This window comes from Typopeltis vanoorti, chromosome 14 (assembly GCF_054136105.1).
Source record: "Typopeltis vanoorti isolate ZY-2024b chromosome 14, IOZ_Tvanoo_1.0, whole genome shotgun sequence".
Taxonomy (NCBI): domain Eukaryota; kingdom Metazoa; phylum Arthropoda; class Arachnida; order Uropygi; family Thelyphonidae; genus Typopeltis; species Typopeltis vanoorti.
The window spans coordinates 84,323,503-84,343,543 of NC_143562.1; positions in this window are offsets into that span (position 1 = coordinate 84,323,503).

Sequence of the window (20,041 nt, forward strand, 5' to 3'; positions counted from 1 at the left end):
ATCCTGTACACTCCTTGAGGGTACATGGCAGGAATTTGATGATGATGATGATGAAATACAGCTCTTTGCAGATGATACAAAGTTGGGAAGAACTACGAGGAGTAGAATGGATGCTGTAACCTTGCAAGTGGACTTGAATCGACCTTCTGAATGGGCTGTTAGTTCAATGTAGCAAAGTGTAAGGTTTTAAAGTTTGGGAAGCAGATGGAATGCAGAGCATAAGGTTGGTAGAAATATCATAGAGGAGGTGGAGGAGATGAAGGATCTAGTGATGTTATTGCATAAGAACATGAAATTTTGGGGACATTTTGCTAAAATTTGTGAATTACAGCACAATGCATTATAGCAATGATGTGGAGAACACTGACATGTAGGAGTAAGGATGTTATGGTTCAATTGTTTAAGACTTCGATCAGACCACATATGGATCACTGTACACAGATTTGGTCACCAGGTGTACAAAAGGATGAAGACACATTTTAAACTCTTCAGAGATGATTGACTAAGGTGGTTTCTGGCCTCTGGAATGTGGAGCATGAGGCAGATTAAAGGGATGCAAATTTCAGAGTCCAGTAGATAGAAAGACTGAGGGGGCTTGGGGGCATTATCAAGACATGTAAGTTGGAAAGGTGTTATTAATAGATTAACATGGATCACATTTTTCATAGAATAGGAGGAGATGTAGTTGTTGGTGGTTGGACTACATTGCCTGGAAGTATGGTGAGGGTGGAGACAGTGAATGCATTCAAGCCATGGTATGATGAGTTGTGTATATGTGAGATGGAGGACCTCCCACCATGAGTCCTTGACTCCATGGAGGTCTAATAATAATAATAATGCCTTTGTGGCCTCCAATGATGATTAAGGTTTCACTGGCCTGACAGCTGTTTCGAACTGGTTGGTTCTCTTCAAAGACCAGGCAGAAACCTTAAGGGAGCAAAAACTCTTGTTCGAAAGTTAAGGTTAAAACTTAAAGGTTTCTGCTTGGTCTCTGAAGAGAACCAACCAGTTTAAAACAGCTGTTAGGCCACTGAAACCTTATCAAAATGGACTAATAAAAGGAGAATATGTAGATGCTTGAGTGACACCTATGTCTTCTAAGAAGTCTGCACTAAGGCAACTCCTTGAATGCAGGGAAACATATTCCCGTAAGCTCTCTGGTCAACTTACCTTAGGAAACTGTCCTAGTTTCTACATTTAGCTTTGAAATAATGCTGGATCTAATATCCACTTTGCTTATGTAATTTTGCATCACCAAACTGAAGTCTTTTTTGGCTCTTTATTTTAGAAATTACTTTAAAAGATACATTTTTTACCTGCATAAACAGTTGACAGTGGAGACTTTATCACAAGTCCAGAATTCTGTTTATTGATATTATTTTCTCCGATATCTCAAATCCAAGAATACTCTTGAGAGGCTTACGCTAATTCTTTTTACCACATGTGTGAATAATAGTAATGAATGAATGCCTTGAACTCATTCACCGACAGAGCACTCATAACTGCCCCTGGCAATTCATTCTGTCCATTTACCACCTCTCAAGCAAAAAATATTTGTTCTGATCCTCTTACTAACCATTTTCTCTCTCTCTCTCTCTCTCTCTCACACACACACACACACACACACAATGTCCACTATAAATTATATTTACATATAGGAAGTATCCAGAGTGTTAAGGTTGCAGTAGTTTTTAACACTTTTTTTTTTTTTTTTTGGAATTAGGCTATGTTTGAATTATGGCTTTATGGCTGAAGCATCCAAAACCTAGGTACATTGTCAATGTGGGATATAACATTTAATGAAGCGCCAGTGTATCTGACTTTTCAGTGTGTGTATATATATATATATGTATATGTAACTGAGTATATATATATATATATATATATGAATATATATAAAGTCATATATATATATATATATATATGCCATATATATACATATATATATATGGTAACTGAGTTAGTAATTTTATTTATGTATAATTCAATTATACATAAATACTGCTTAATTTCTTGATAAAAATCTATGATATTAAGTGGAAACCAGATTGTAATTAAATTGTAACTAAATAATAGCCAACTAAACATTTACTTGTTTTGGAAATCAGAACCATATGAATTCTCTTTTAATTTATATATATGTATTCTAACTATTTTTAAGTTATTTGAATTTGCTATGATGTACCATAAAATATTTTGTACTCATACTGTACACCAGGCTTAGAGTTTTAATTTTTTGATTCATAATAATAATCTTATTGCACCTGTTTTGATTTTTATATAATCTTATTGCATATGAATATATGCCCTTTTCAAAAAGAGAAAAAAAAAAAAGTTGCCTGTTTAAATAAGCTGAGTATTTCACTGACTGTTCAGATTTATTTAAGAGAAGGTTGGATCACTATGAAACCTTTATGAAAACAATATAATAATCAGATGCATAGAGTGCAGTCTTTGCAGTATAGTCAAATTCCTCTAACTCCCATTTGTTGATTTTCATATTAAAAGACTTAGATGTATATGTATATCCCATATTTGTGTGCATGAAGGTAGGGTTTTTTGTTATGCTTCTTATAGTGACTTTATTATTCATTTAGAATCCTTTCTTTTAGGCTTGCACGGTGATCCGAATGCATTTTTGGAAATTATGGAGACAACTACCGTGTTTGAATAAAAACTTTAGTTTACTATTACTAAAATTTTACAATTCGACGTTTTGACCTTTATGTCAAGGTCATCTTCTGGAGCGTATAAATATACACAAGAAACAAGCTATACTACAATCATACTGGTTCGTTAAAGACACTGACTAACCGTTACCACAATTGTTGGCCTGACCTCTGGTGAAAAAAAAAAAAAATTATACATCAACGCTAGAGTCCTATTATTTGTGTTGTCTATTATATACATATATTAACATCATTCCAGCCAGTTTGAGTGGAATGGTTTCTAATACTAGCGGATTGGCTAAAGTCCTGACTTATGCTGAATCTTTCATATTAGGTTGGCTGAATGTGTGCCATCCAGATCCTTGGAATTTTCATACCATCTATATTGTTGATATTTGGGTGGTTTATCAGGATTTCGCAGGATTCTTTAAATTTTCTTTCGTACCATGTTTTTGTGTGGTGTAAGGAGCAGGTGCTTTTCCAGTTGATTTGGTGTAAGGTGTTAAGTGCATGGTCTGAGAGGCCTGCTTCACCATAATGGTTTTATTTAATGTGTCTAATGTGTTCTTTCTTGCATATAGGGATTGTCCGTCCTGTTTCACCAATGTACGGTAAGTTACAGGTGCAGCGGATGCAATAGACTCCAGGATGTGCTAATGGGAGGAGAGGATCCTTAGAGGAGCTGAATAAGGTTTTGAGTTTAGTGGGTGGTTTAAAGGTGGCATTGAGGTTGTTATTATTATTATTATTATTATTAAAACAAGACCTCATGGAGTCAAAGACTCATCTAGGAGGTCCTTTTATCTCACACACATCTCATCATACCGGGTCTTAAACACATTCAAACTCCTTGCAGACACCACACTCTCAGGCAAGGCATTCCAATCATTCACAACTCTGCACAAAAAAAACCTGCCTCTCACTCCCCTACTCACACCCTCTTTATACAGTTTCCAGGTATGACCTCTGGTTCTCCCCTGATCTCCCACTATTCTCTGTAGAACTTCTCCACCATTGATCCTATAACAACCCCTTACCAACTTGTAGGTCTCTATCATATCTCCCCTCTTCCTTCTCTCCACTAGACTCTGCAAATTACATCTTTTCAATCTTTCCTCATACTCGACATTCCAGAGGTCAGAAACTACCTTAGTCAGTCGCCTTTGCACCCTTTCCAACATCTCTTCATCCTTCTGAAAACCAGGTGACCAAATCTGGGCACAATAGTCCATGTGTGGCCTAATCAAAGCCTTATACAATGGAACAAGAATCTCCCTACTTCTACACGTCAGTGTCTTCCTCATCATTCCCAGAAGTCTTTGTGTTGTCTTCACAATTTTGGCGATGTGTCCCCTAAATTTTAGATCCTTATCCACTATCACTCCCAGATCTCTTATTTCCTCTACTTCCAACAATATATTCTCACCAAGCATAAATTCTGCATCCCATCTTTGTTTTCCAAATTTTAAAACCTTACATTTTGCAACATTGAACTTGCATCCCCATTTGCTTGCCCAATCACTCAATTTATTCAAGTCTTCTTGCAAGGCCACAACATCTTCACTACTCTTTATGGTTCGTCCCAACTTTGCATCATCTGCAAACAACTGAATATCTCCATCCAAATCTTCGCCAATATCATTAATATACAAGTTAAATAGTAATGGCCCTAAAACAGATCCCTGAGGCACTCCACTAGTGACTTTCCTTTTCCTGGATATTGCACCCCCATACACAACTTGTTGATACCTATCAGATAGCCAGTCTCCAATCCAATGCACTAATCTAATATTCAACCCCATCTGCTCTAGTTTGACTGTCAACTTATCATGAGGTACTCTATCAAAAGCTTTTGTAAAATCCAAGTATATTACTGTGTATCCTTCTCCTCTGTCCAAGGAAGCAGTCACTTTATTGTAATAAGTAAGTAGATTACTAAAACACGACCTCCCTTTAGCAAATCCATGCTGTCCATCAAAGATTATACCATTGTTGTCAACCCAACTCTGGATCCTAGTTCTCACAAGCTTCTCCAACAACTTAACCACAACACCTGACACACAGATAGGCCTATAGTTTGATGCTTGAGTTCGATCACCTCCTTTATGAAGTGGCACAATCTTGCCCTCCTTCCACTCTTTAGGGACTTGACCTTATAATGTTGTAGGATTCTGTTGATTTTTTCTGATAACCCTTTAATGTATGGAATGGCTATGGTTTTACTGTAATCTAGATTCGTTTTTGTTGTGGTTTTATAGAGTATTTTATTGACAGTATTTTTGTTATAGCCATTGTTTATGAATGTGTCATTAATGATTTTTAGTTCTTGTTTCAGGGCTTGCTGGTTAGAGCAAATAGTTGTGGCTCGGTTTTTAAGGGTGTTTATGACTCCATATTTTTGTGCTGGGTGGTGGTATGAATTCGCATGTATGTATTGGCCCGTGTGTGTCGGTTTTCGGTAGACCGTGAAGGATAGACTGCCTGATGGAAGACGTGTAACTAGTGTGTCTAGGAACGGGAGCGAATTTTGGTTTTCGATTTCGATGGTAAATTGTATGTGTTCGTGTTGTTTGTTTAGGTGGCTGAGGAATGTGTTTAGCGTTTGTCACCCGTGCGGCCAGATCGCGAACACGTCGTCAACGTATCTGAGCCAGATTGTCGGTCGAAGCGTGGCGGAATCAAGAGCCCTTTGCTCAAAGGTTTCCATGTAGAAGTTCGCGATTGGGGGGGATAATGGTGAGCCCATGGCTGTACCTTCCTTTTGTAGGTAGAATTTGTTTTGCCACACGAAGTAACTGGACTTTAGTACGTGGGCAAAGAGGGCCGTAATGTCGGGCGGAAATTTGTTCTGTAGTAGGAGAATTGTGTCATTGATGGGGACATTAGTGAAAAGGGCAGAAACGTCAAAACTGACTAATAGGTCGTCTTTGTCGAGTGTTATGTTTTTGATTATGTTTATAAAGTTTGTGTGTTTTTTATGTAGGAGGGGGAATGACCTACCAACTCCTTGAGTGTTGCCGCTAATTTCTTGGCTAGGTGGTAATTGGGACTGTCTATTCCTTCCACTATTGGTCGAAGGGGCACATTTTGTTTGTGTAATGCCACAATGCCACCTTTAAACCACCCACTAAACTCAAAACCTTATTCAGCTCCTCTAAGGATCCTCTCCTCCCATTAGCACATCCTGGAGTCTATTGCATCTGCTGCACCTGTAACTTACCGTACATTGGTGAAACAGGATGGACAATCCCTATACGCAAGAAAGAACACATTAGACACATTAAATATAACCATTATGGTGAAGCAGGCCTCTCAGACCATGCACTTAACACCTTACACCAAATCAACTGGAAAAGCACCTGCTCCTTACACCGCACAAAAACATGGTATGAAAGAAAATTTAAAGAATCCTGCGAAATCCTGATAAATCACCCAAATATCAACAATAAAGATGGTATGAAAATTCCAAGGATCTGGATGGCACACATTCAGCCAACCTAATATGAAAGATTCAGCATAAGTCAGGACTTTAGCCAATCTGCTAGTATTAGAAACCATTCCACTCAAACTGGCTGGAATGATGTTAATATATGTATATAATAGACAACACAAATAATAGGACTCTAGCGTTGATGTATATTTTTTTTTTTTTTTTTTTTTTTTCACCGGAGGTCAGGCCAACAATTGTGGTAGCATCAGTGTCTTTAACGAACCAGTATGATTGTAGTATAGCTTGTTTCTTGTGTATATTTGTATGCTCCAGAAGATGATCTTGACATAAAGGTCTAAACGTCGAATTGTAAAATTTTAGTAATAGTAAACTAAAGTTTTTATTCAAACACGGTAGTTGTCTCCATAATTTCCAAAAATGCATTCATTTAGAATAGTGAGTGAGCTCCAGAACAGTACATGTCCTGCTTAATTAATGTCCTGAACATTTAATTAATGAAATCTAAGCAAACTGATTTTTATAATAAAGCTTATTTCAAATGGCAAAAAACTGATTAATACAAGAAGAATAATCTTTAAAAATTATAGTTTTAAATATTACTTATAATTTTAAATATTGCTGTTAATTTATAGAATATAATCATATGTTCTATATTTTGCCACTTTTATTAAATGTTTTGTTGTTTCGGTAGAAGCCAAATGAAATGTTTTGCAATGAAAACAATATAATTATCAGATGCATAGAGTGCAGTCTTTGCAGTATAGTCAAATTCCTCTAACTCCCATTTGTTGATTTTGATATTAAAAGCTTAGATGTATATGTATATCCCATATTTGTTTGCTTTTTTGGTTTTGCTTTTTTGGTGTACTGTTTCATACTGTTCTGAAAAACATATGTATTCGACATTTGTAAATAATTATCCAGTCAAATGGCAGAAATGCACTGTAGATATATATATATATGTATGTATATATTGTATATACACATGTGCAGAAAAATTTTGCTGTTAGTGTTAAATCATTAACATTAAAATAGCATTTTAATTCTGCAATTGTTTTATTTAAAAGAAAATATATGAGGTTCACCATATGTAAAAATATACTGGAATATTAAATACTCTTAATTGTATTACTATTTTGTAAAATTAATGTGCTTACACACACACACACACACACACAAATAATAATAATAAAAGAGAAAACTGATACAATATTCAAAAAATATTGAGTAAAAAAAAAGTTAATTTTTTTTTACAAAAGCTGATGATTTTTTCTGGATCTAGTAAACATTGCTTATTAATTTATTAAACTGCATAAATAAATTGGTCAAAAAGTAATTGATACTTATAACAGCGTTTCCCAACACTGGGAAAAGCTGTTATAAGTAATCAGAACAATTCACAATCTGAAATTTTAACAGAACACCTTGGTTAGAGTTGAGTGTCATCAGTCTCGTATTCAGTGTAAAGCTAAGCACACACTATCGCCGAAACAGGCTATATTGCTTGCAAAAATGCGGCAGTGCACACCACAGGCATGCTGGACCTCAGCGCATCGCATTGACCTTGCTTTTGACTGCATGTTTCCTAGAATAGATACCTCCATACTTCACTCGTGCTTGGAGGTGTCGACAACTGCAGGTGGCTCAGTCAAGGCCAGTTTGCAGTGGGCTTAATAGCACAGTCCATACGCAAAGTGAGGAGCGCCTGATTTTCAAACATGTTTGAACTTGTCACAGCATTTAAAACCATTCCAAGCTCATATTAATTTTGATAATTTTTCATGGAACACTTATTCACTTTCTGCGGAACACAGTTTGGGAAATCCTGACTTATAAGACAGTATTTCTGAGTTATTCTGAAGTTGTGAGTTCAAAAGAAAATCAAGTCTTACCTAGGGAAACTTGATTTTCTTTTGGGTGAATGCTGGAAGTAGAAGTGACTATGCAAGCAAATTCCTGGGATACAAGAGAAGTACTTGAATCTTATGGAAAAAGATAGTGTAGAAAATCACAGGACATGTGGTGATAGAGAGGCGCCAAGGAGACATTTGGAGGGATCATACTGCAAGAAGTGTTGTCATTAAGATTCGTTATGGACCTAGAAATAAACTATTTTGTGTGATTATGAATAACAGAATATCAGAAATAAGGTAAATTGTTGCATTGATCAAGTGTATATGCCCAAAAATTGTCGGAAAGAGTGAGATGTGGTTGGATGAGGATGACATACTGACAAGGATAGCAATAGAGGGGTAGGATGTATTTCATGAAGATAGAAAGATCAAGGGTGTGTGTGTGGGGGGGGGCAGTGCTGTTGGTAATAGCAGAGAAGTTATGCCCAGGCAAGATGGAGATGCAAGAAAATAATGGTGTCAGTATGGTGGAGATAGAGGTGGAGAGGATAAATATTTAGTTGGGTGTTGCTTTCGAACTGGCAGTGTGGAAGGTAGTGACAAAGAATTATATAGGCAAATTAGTCCAGCAAATAAGGGAGGAGTAGGGGCCATCCATGGAAACTGGGCAAGAGTGTGGTTAACAAAGTTGTTAGAACTAGGTTTTTTGTATGGAGAATGGTGAATGAGTGGAATAAGTTGCCAGAGTCATGGCATCTACAACAGACATTGTGGGTGCCATGACTGTGAGTGGGTTCAAGATAAGGTATGATAGACAGTACAGTAACGAGGGTATGAAGCGCCTGTGGCAAATGTCTAACTTGCGTCCCACCCTAACCTAAAAATGACAAAAAGTTTGAAAAATTTAAATGTAACAAGTTAAATTTTACTAAATGCAATATGGTAAATACTTACTATTAACCCCATCAAAATGAGTTTCAGTGCGTTGCAGAATTTGTGTGTCTAAAGCAGCGTATTGCTAAAATTTAAAAATACAATATAAAACAGCATACTTTTATATCTATTTATTTATTTTTATTTTTTACATTTTGCACCCCAAACTTAGTTGCACCCGTGCAAGCGCCTCTTTTGCCATGCCCTCATTACGGCACTGATGATAGATACTGTGTGGAAGCTGAATAGTTGTAGACATGATGTTTAGAGCCTCCCTCGATGAGTCTAAGTACTCTTTGGAGTTGTCCATAGTAATAATGATAATGATGATAATAAGAAGAGGGTAATCATTATGAGTGATTTTAATTATGGTAATATCAACTGCATCTGGGGAAAAAGATAATGAATTTTTCAAGTTTTTGAAAAATTCATTCAGTGCATAACAGAACAAATGTGAAGATCGAGGGTCTTGATCTATCCATACCATCAGAAAATTGTAACATAGATGGAGAGTGACCAGGAAGTGATCACTTCCTCATCACTCTCTTGGGGTGGACCTTATGAGGACTTCTTTGAGGAATGGATATAGGTGGAACTCCAAGATTGTGATAATGGAAAGATCTGGAGACAGTTTATAGATATATCATGGAATGTGGAAATGAATGGAAAGGAGATCAGTGAAGCTTAAGGTCCTACTCAAGAACTGTGTAGTAGAGGCAATGTTCAGAGCTTGACAAATTATACAAAATCCCATTTGCCACAAAAAAAAAAAGGTACTTGCCTAAGCTCCCCCCCCCCCCCCCCCAGTAAGTCAATAGGCATTCTATAAAGTGATTAGTTGTGCTGCATCATTGTTTGGAAAACATTTCCATTGTGTGGGGACTATTCCAAGAAATCAATAAATAATAAGAATAGGATAAAATAATAAAAACAACATTGATTTTTTGGAAAATATAACTTGTTACATTAATTTCTGTTACTAGAATGCCTTTATATTATACATATTCTTCTTAAAGTTAAGATTTTGTTTTAGAAAATTATCTTTTAATTAAAAATATTCTATTTTGTCCACTCTGTAGCTACTTACCCACTGGCAAAATCTACTTACCATGGGCAAGTGTATTTGTCAATCCCTGGCAATGTCTGAATGTATTTTCTAAGGGTTAAGAGATTAAATAAGGTAGGTGTGAAGTAGATGAATGAATATGTTAGGCATAGTCTGGAAGAAGAATACGTTATGAAGGAGAGCAGATATGCTAACCACTCAGCCAACCAGGCCAGCAATGTCATGTAATAATGATAATAATATTATACTTAAATATAAGCAATAGGCAGATCATTCAGAAATCACTGTAGAAGGCAGTTAAACACATTTTCAAGAAACAAAAAGTCTTTTCTTTTCTGTTACAATAAATGTATCAAAAGTAATTACAGGAAATTGAACATGTAATAAAGAAATATGATTTATTTAAAATTATATTCTAAATTGTTAACTTACATGCACCTAAACTATCCATCTAATGTTCCAGTTATGGCTTCACTTACATCATCGAGTTTTAGTGTTTTTGAATATTTTGAATAGCTTTTTCTCTGAAATTGTTATTATTAACACTAGACCTTCATGTAGTTAAAAGAACTCATCACAGAAGATGCACTGTTGCATACAAAGAAGCTTCTGAAAGTGCTTTAAACTCATTCAATGTGTTTGCATTCAGTACATTGTCAGGAAATGCATTCCATTCATCATTCACTCTCCTGCTCCTTATACCTTGCTCCCATCCTCCTTATTCAGTTTCCAGGGATGGTTACTTGTTCTGCTACTCCTCCCCTACTCCCATTCTGTGAAAAATTTCTTCCACATTAGTCTTAGTATTACTGCCTCCATGGAATCTAAAGACTCGTCACAGTGGTCAAACACTCATGGACCACAATAACTATCATATATTGCTTTAAGCACATTCAATGTTGGAGCATCACCACCCGATCTAGCAATACATCCCCCCCCTCCTTACCAACTAAAACATATGAGTCATATCCCCCTCTCTTCCTCCTATTCACAATCTTATCATTTTGAGATCTACAGAACTTATTGATCCTTGTTCATATGAGTTTTCAACTATTTCTCATGAAATAAAAATCTGTCTCCAAATTGCTTGCAAAAATATATGAAATGACCAAAGCAATATGTAAGCAAGTAGTGATAAGATTGTGTTGACCAGAATGAATGGTTAGAAAGGAAGTATTGTGTGAGAGAAGATAAGAAAGAGCTGTTTAGTGAGGTAAAGAAAAAGTGAAGCAAAAGGTGAATACTCTGCATAAGAATTTGAGAGTCAAATGGATTGGTACTTGGAAGATAGATTGTACTTGAATGATTTTGGCATCTGGTGTTCAGTGAATGAGCATATGTAAATAGTGAGGAAAGCAAGATATGTCTGGGTGTTGCATCAAAGTGTGGATATGCAGATTAAATTAAGTGATAGAAACTGTGAATGCAATGACAAGTAGAGTGTAAATTATGGAAATGGAGAGAGGAGGAATTTGGTTTAGGAATCACTCCAGCTTCCTATTTAAACCTCATGTTTTAAGAGAATGCACACCAGCCCGCTAGCCACCTTGCTTGCATATTATACTAATGCCAGAAGCATCAGGAATATTAGCATTAGCATTGGTAGATGTACTGGAACCAAAAATTGGCAATTAGTGAGACCTGACTGATAGAGGAGGATATTGTTGCAGGAATAAAATGTGACAGATTCCATGTATTGAGAAAGGACAGATGTGATACAAAGGGTGACAGAGTTCTGCTAGTGATTGCAGAAGACTCTAAATCCAAGCAGAGTAGAACTCTCCAATGGTGGCCGGCAAAGGTTGGTCGATTGGTAGAGCCTCTGCTACTAACGGCCCAGTTAAGTAAGTTTGAGCGCGGTTAGTAATTGGAAGGGGACCAATCGTTCGATGCTGTTGGCACACTCTCCCTCAATGAGTCTTTGGACTCCCTGGAGGTGTCAAATAATAATAATAATAACAGTATGAGTAATACAGGCTTGTTTAGTGGGTTTAAGGCTTTTTCAGTGGGTTTAAAAGGCTGTTTGATATATGTTTGATCTATAGGTATCAAAATACACAGTTGGGTGCTGCTACAGATCAGGTTCATCTGAAGAGGCCTGTGAACCAAATAGGCAAATAAATTTATGGATACAAAGAGGATTTTCATTATGGAAAATTTTAAATAGTAATATTATTATTATTGTATGGGCACCTCCATTGAGTCCAAAGACTCATCACAGAAGACCCAAATTATCCACACAATCTATCATACCTCTCCTTCAACCCATTAACAGACAAAGCATTCACAACTGACTATGGCAACCCATTCCACTCATTTACAACTCTGCAAGCAAAAAATCTAGTTCTCACACCCCTACTAACCACACTTTTATTCAACTTCCAGGGATGACCTCTTGTTCTAGCTCCCTCTAGCCGAATGCTGAAACATTTCTCCTGCATCAATCCTATAAAACCCTCTAAGAAACTTAAATTTTTCTATCATATCCCCTCTTTTTTTCTTCTATCAGCCAACTTCTGCAATCCATACACTCAATCTATCCTCATAGGAACATTCCATAGATCACTCACCATCTTGGTTACTCACCTCTGAATCTTCTTCACCACTTCCTCACTCCTAAGAATCCCAGGAGACCAGACCTGAGTACAGTAATCCAGATGTGGACGTATCAAGGCCTTATAAAGAGGAATAACAACTTATCTCTGTTTGTTAGTGTGTTCATCAAGAGCCAAGTAATCTTATGGGCAACCTTAGCAATATGGAGATATAGATGTGAAAGGAGAAAGCATTCATTCAAGAGAAAATTTATAGAATTACTCAGGGATAACAATCTTAATCAGAATGTGATGAAGAAACTTATGGTGCAAGAACACTGGATTTGGTAATATAATACCATCTGAGAATCTGTCTATAATTGACTATTGTGTCTCCAGTTGATGAGAGAAGTCTTGACTTGGGAGTTGGCAATGTATGTGAGACGTGAGCGCTCTAGTTTAGAATGGGGATGTGTGGAATTATAATGCAAGGGATTATAAACTGAGACAATAGTTTGAAGCAGTTCCTTGTCATGGAAAACCTACAGGATAGAGGAATCAGCAGTGCATGGTAAGTAGTCTAAGGATATTTGAAGGAACAAATATCTGACTGCATCCTCAGAGTTAGGATTAAAAATCACATAGTAGGTAAATGGATGAATAACACTTTTAAAGTAAGAGCTTCATAAAAAAATAATGTGGAAAGAGTGATGACGAGGCTCAAGAGGTATAAAGAAAGGCAAAAGGAAATCCAGTAGAATTTTATTGCTGGGAAACAAGTAAAAGAAAGAATGATCATGGAAGAATATCCTTAGTCGAATGCAGATTGCATGAAAGTGACAGATCCACTGTCATTTACCTTCCATCTGCATTATATCAGGTTGTTAAGGTGTACATTCATGTAATAGTCATAATTCATGTGAATCCCACTAATTGTGATGCATTTGATGGAATCACACATTCAACTTTGCAAGGAAAAAAGTTATTTCCTCAAGGCTTTGATAAAACCACATCTGGAGACTGTACAGATACAATCACCTAGGTTCTGTGAAGATGGACAGATAATTGAAAAGATTCAGAGGTGAGTAACAAATAGGATATCTGGGTTATGGAACTTTCCATAATCTCATGCTTTACAGTTTTAGATATGTTCATGTTGGACCAAATCTTTTCCCTGCTTTGCCACTTCCTAAGTGTCTCATAATTACTCTCATCAGTGGCATCTGTGTGAACACCTCTGAAATGAGGTGTTGAAATAGCCACCTTAAGGCTGTCACCATTACACTACTCTAAAACTTTATAAATGCATCTATCACCAGTACCATTGACAGGGTGTAGCATAGAGGCAGCCTGCCTCATGACACGGCTTAATAAGGGCGCTCGTTCAGCCATATTGCGGTAGGCAGCGTAGCAAGTGGGGAAAGAAGTTTTTCCAAGCTTAAACTGATTAAAAGTTATTTGCAAACAGCAATGACCCAAGAAAGATTGGTTGGTCTAGCAACTATAGCGATAGAGGAGAATATAGCTTATAATTTAAATTTAGAACTTATAAACAGTTTTATTGTGTGATATCCCCATAGAGCAAACATTTAATTAATATTTTTATGTAATTGTTTTGCATTAATGTTTCTATTGTAATAAAAACAAAATAGCAATTTGAGATTTTCTTATATTTTTGTCTTATAATCCATCGGGAGCCATATTTAATTTTGCCTCAGGGCACAATGTAATCTGGCGGCAGTCCTGTCTATCACATACTGCTGAGGTAGTTATTCTTCAGAAAAAATAATCTTGGAATTCACTTTCTTTACTTTAATACCTATCTCTTCCATGGACTTTTTATTTGTCCAACCACTTTCTCTAAACAATGAAGAGAAAGTGGTTGGACAAATTCCCATGTATAACAATTCTATTTATTTATTGTATTTTACTTATATTATTATTATTATTAACATCTGACCTCCATGGAGTCAAAGACTTATCATAGGAGGTACACACTGTTGCCCACAATGCTCACCCATCCGTGCCTTAAACTGATTCAATGTATCTACATTCACAACATGCTTAGGCAATGCATTCCACTCACCAACCACACTTAATGCAAAGAACCTGCTCAATCTCTCCTTATATACTTTCCAGCAATGACCTCTTGTTCTATCCCCTCTCTCATTCTATGAAAAATCTCTTCCATGTCAACCTGATAACAACTCCTTACTAGCTTATATGTCTCAATCATATCTCCCCCTCCTCCTATTCACAAGGCTTTGCAATTTACATTCTCTCAATCTGTCCACATTCCAGAGACCACTGACCATATTTGTGAATCTTCTCTGGATCCTTTCCAACTTAATCATCGTCACCATGAAATCCCAGCAACTAAATATGTGTACAATAATCCATATGAGGCCTGATCAAGGCTTTATACAATGGCATCATAACCTCTTTATTCCTGCATGCCCTGTTAGAGGAGAGATTTGGGAGTGGTGGTGGACAAGGAGACCTGAAATTCAGGGACCACATTGTCCAAGTTGTGAAGATGTCCCATTATAATGCAGAGGACCCTACTGATGTGACGTCTTCACAACTTGGGCAATGTGGCCCCTGAATTTCAGGGTTCCTTGTCCACCACCACTCCCAAATCTCTCCCTACTTTGTTTAAAATTTCTTCACCAAGTGTATACTTTGCATCATTGACCTGATAGTTTCACTTACCTGCTCATTCATGCATTAGAGCTCCACTATCATCAGGTGGCCACTTTGGATTGTGTGTGTGTGTGTGTGCTATAAACATCACTTTTGAGATTAAAAAAAGTATCAGTGGAATCAGTAAATCACAGAACTTACATGATTTTTGAGCAGGAGTAGTCTAGATAATAGTACAATAAATACTAATCAAATTTGTAGCAAAGTAAATTGATCACAATTGGTAGTTGAAATGACAATTACTCAGGAAAGAGCCTTCAGAGATGTCATCTTGGTTTCAAATATATTCAAAGAAATTATATAGATTATATCTATAATTATACATCTAGCGCTTGACTAGAGGAATATAAACCTTTTCCCCGGCAGGTTCCCTAGGTTTCTTGATCTTTGACATAGACCCAGAAACTCGGAATTTTAACTCCCAACTAAGGAAAATCAACACCATTTTCAGACAATAATATGCAGTTTTAGGGTAAAACACCACCACATTGTGACAGTTGTCTACATACTCTCCTTTCTCCCCTGATGTCTAAAATCATTGATACCCCTGGGACAGCTATTTCTCTCGCTATTCTACCTATGGAACATAGAATGGCATGTATGTATTTCCACAGTTGAAACTCCCATTATGATTAGCACTTTTTTTACTAGCTAAATGATCACATTCCACCATCAGCAGGGTCTCCCAGCATTGACTGTAAACTCGAAATTAAATTAATAAGTAATGATTTTGCAAAAATGAAACAATGGGCATTTAGAAACATAAATCAATTTAAAAAGCATGGATTTACATAATAATAAAATTTTAACACTTTATTATTATCTTTCAGCAGCGGCGGCTCGTACCTCCACCACCCCCATCTTTTCTCGATATATAAATATATTTATTAATTTATTTATAGTTGCTTGTAATATTTAATTTTATTATCAACAATCCTATGCAATTCTCTTATTTTGCAAAAAAAAATAATAAAAATCCATCTTGTAGCACTTAGGAGGGCGAAGGACGCTAGCAGCACTGTGTTTACCACAGTGTCATATTGCTACGTGCGCAAGCATATGCACGTCATAGTGAGATGCGAGCTATTAGCGTAATGTGGCACTGTCCATCGCGCAGTTCCACTGTTGTTTATATGCATGCAGTCTGCGCCAGTAGTAGAGTGTTCGTAGTGCTTATCGTGTTTACTCCGTCTCTTTAAATATTTGGACATTACAATTAAAGACATAACATTTGCTATAGTTTTTATTTTGCACCCTCTGTCCAAAAAGAAACCGAACTTTTCGAAAATAGAAGAAATTAGTGGCGCCACCTGTTGTATATTTTTGTTGTCGAAAGCGGCAACCTTCATTAGTGTTGTGTCAACTGTTTATGACATTTGTATCATTAGAAGCCGAGTTATAGTGCCAAGAGTGACAGCGTGTTTTGACGAACGGTTGGTCGTCACGATATTCATGCAGTACACGACGAATTTTCGCTATCAAACGCTTCAAAACTTCAAGATAAAACTCACCATTGACCGTTTAGCCAGGCGGAACGAATTCTTTGTGGATAATGCCCTTGGAATAGTAGAAACAAATCAGCATTGTCTTTACGTTTGTCTTCTCCAAGCGACTTTTTCGGATGTCCCTCTTCTGGTGGTCTCCACTCAACAATCTGGAGCTTTGTTTCCGGCTCATACTCAAAACATCACGTTTCGTCACCAGTAACGATCGTTTCAAGGAAGTTTGAGTCCTTACGAGCGGTTTTAATGAGATCCCTGCAGTGTTCAATTCGATACATTTTTTGGTCGTCGGTCAACTTGTGGGGAACAAATCGCGAATTCAATTTACATAGGCCCAAACTCTCGGTCAAAATGTCATGCACAGTTGATTTTGGAATCCCCAATTCACCTTCAATCAATGTCACGGACGATTTCAGGTTTTCTTTGATGAAATCACGCACTTTTTGGATGTTAATTTCACTCAGTCCAGTTTTTGGATGGCTCGGCTTTTCGTCATTCTCAAGCGTTTCACAACCACTTTGAAATCACTTAAACCACTCGTAAACTTGAGTACGGATAAGCATTCATCACCGTATGCTTTTTGAAGCATTTAATGCGTTTCGGTAAAACTTTTGCCAAGTTTAACACAAAAGTCAATCGCAGTTCTCTGTTTGAAACTCATTTTCCTACCTTTCGTCAAAACACACTGTCACTCTTGGCACTATAACTCGGCTTCTAATGAAACAAATATCATAAACAGTTGACACAACACTAATGAAGGTTGCCGCTTTCGACACAAAAAAGATACAACAGGTAGCGCTACTAGTTTCTTGTATTTTCGAAAAGTTCTGTTTCTTTTTGGACAGAGGGTGTAGAACATTATTGGGATTATTGACAATTATGACCTCAGAAATGCGACCTCAAGAAATAAGTTCTGTGACAGTAGTGACTGTAAGTGAACTGCAAAAACTGAAATTTTTGTAGGAAAAAAAAAAAACATTTCTGAGGAGCACTATGAATCAGGATAGGTTAAATGCACTTACGGTGATTTCAACGGAGAAAAAATTTCTTCAACTGTCACACAAACATCAAGGAAAAAGTTATTGACCTTTTCGCTCGAAGCAGAACAAGAAGAATGGATTTTATTTTTAAGTAATTTTGAATTATACCAAACGTTATAATTTTATCGATAATGAACAATAATTTTTCATGTTTAATTTTTTTTAAAATTTTTACCATAATTTTGATATTTTATCCAAGCACGTATACATACACTGTACTTGCACTGTGTATGTATATTTCGAAAGTTGCAGCACCTCCCATGATTTGAAGCCACGAGCCGCCACTGTCTTTCAGGTATATGCATACAATCACTGTCGGTGTCAGGTTATTTTGCTCCCTAGGCAAAATTTACAAGTGCGTCCCTTATTTCATAAACTAAAATGTTTCTAATTGACATTAAACAAAATAAAATTATCTTTCAGGTTAAATTAATATGGCTTTTTTATTTTCTTTTTAAATTAATTTGAAAATTCTCTGTTATAATTCATTTACAAAAAAAAAAAGTTATAAAACACCAAATATTTTAAAATGTTAACGTTTTAAAATATTTATCTTAACTGAATTTTAAATAGCGGTAAGTTCAAATCATTTAGGTAAGGAACAAAAAAGAACCAAGAGTTAAATAGTAAAATAGTGTGATGTGTGAGGGATAAGGAAAAAGAATCGATACTTAAATCATATATCACTATTTAATTTTGATATTTTAGTAAAGTATGAATAAAGCATAGCTTGAAGTTTTGCGCCCGTTTATGGCTTGTGCCCTAGAGCTACCATTTAGCTTGTGCCTAAATGGTAGCGCCGGCCCTGCATACAATTTAATTAACAATACTATATTTTGTTGGCTGAAGTACATGACGAATTACAATTATTTCCACTGTAATTAGTATATTTAATTTAATTAACAGAAATGTATAAGTGATAATTAAAATTAAAAGAGGTCGATCAATTATTCATTCTTCAAGGACTAAAAAGCTTATAGCCGGTTCTAGTCACCACCCTCAACCATTCCAGGCATATATCAAACGCCTACTTATCCTGTACGAGTTTCTTTCACCTCACACACCAAACACTTGGAAAATCATTAACACCACTTCCCCCTAGGCTGTCAATCCTGAGTAGGCATGAAGAATCTGCTATCATTAATAAAACATCCCATCTCCGCTTCCTCCTATCTTCCGAAATATGCCGTACCCATCAATTTCTATTCTTGTTAATATATCATTCTAATGTTAACTATGTTTCTATAATGGCAATTATTTTTGGATATACTAAAACAATCATAGCAACTGGATATACTAAGACAATCATGGCAACAACCCTCCCCCATCTCCACTGGTAGGCGCATTTGTTTCAAATGTCCCTGACATTGTCATATAAGCGGGAGCTTATATTTGCTATGCTCCAATTTATATTTTGCTCTGATAGTACCCTGTAGTTTCAATCGTTATTTCATAGTATAAATTACTTGCTAGTGTACGAAAATATTAATTGCTGTTATCATTATAATTAATTGAATAATGAAAGTAGTTACTGTGTATGTTAGTTAATGAATAGTTTCTTTGTTTTATTACCAATTTAATTTTATTGGCAAGTGGGATTCAGAAAACATTGAAATTTCAGGAAAAAACTTATATTATTCAAGTTTCTTACTCAAGAATTTTGTTAGATTTCACAAGAAACTTATAATTGTAGGTAGCGTTGTTACACATTCGTTTGCTGTTTTTCAGTCTAGTGTGCTATTGGTGAGTTATGTTTATCTTGTATCAGAGACGTTGTAACGTTATTTACGTGTGCGAAGTAAAAAGTTTTTTTTTTTTTTTCCTTTTCGTACAATTTATTCTAAGTGCTTTTATTTTTTTCAACGGAAGGATGTTGCCGATGTTCTTATTTTACAGGCAAGTTATTTTTACTTTCCTTAACTAATTAATTTCCGTACTAATTTGGTCAGCTTAGCAGACGACAACTTGTAGTCTGCTTAAGTTAACTTATTTGCTTAATTGAGGTTATTGGTTTGTTTGTCATGCGAGAAAATTTGTTTCCTACAAATGAATATTTCATTGTAATATGAAACAGGTTGTTCCACGAATAACTAAAAGTTAACACTTAAGTTTATTCGCATCTTCTTATCCCTTCCTCCTCCACTAACTAGTTCCGTGAAAAGATTTCATGCGGTTCGTTGTGAAGAACTGAGGAAATCCTGTGCTTGCTTTAATTTTCTACAAATACCTTATCGTTTACAAATATCCTATTGCTGTGAGAAAAGAAATGAAAGCTGATAAGGTTTGTAGA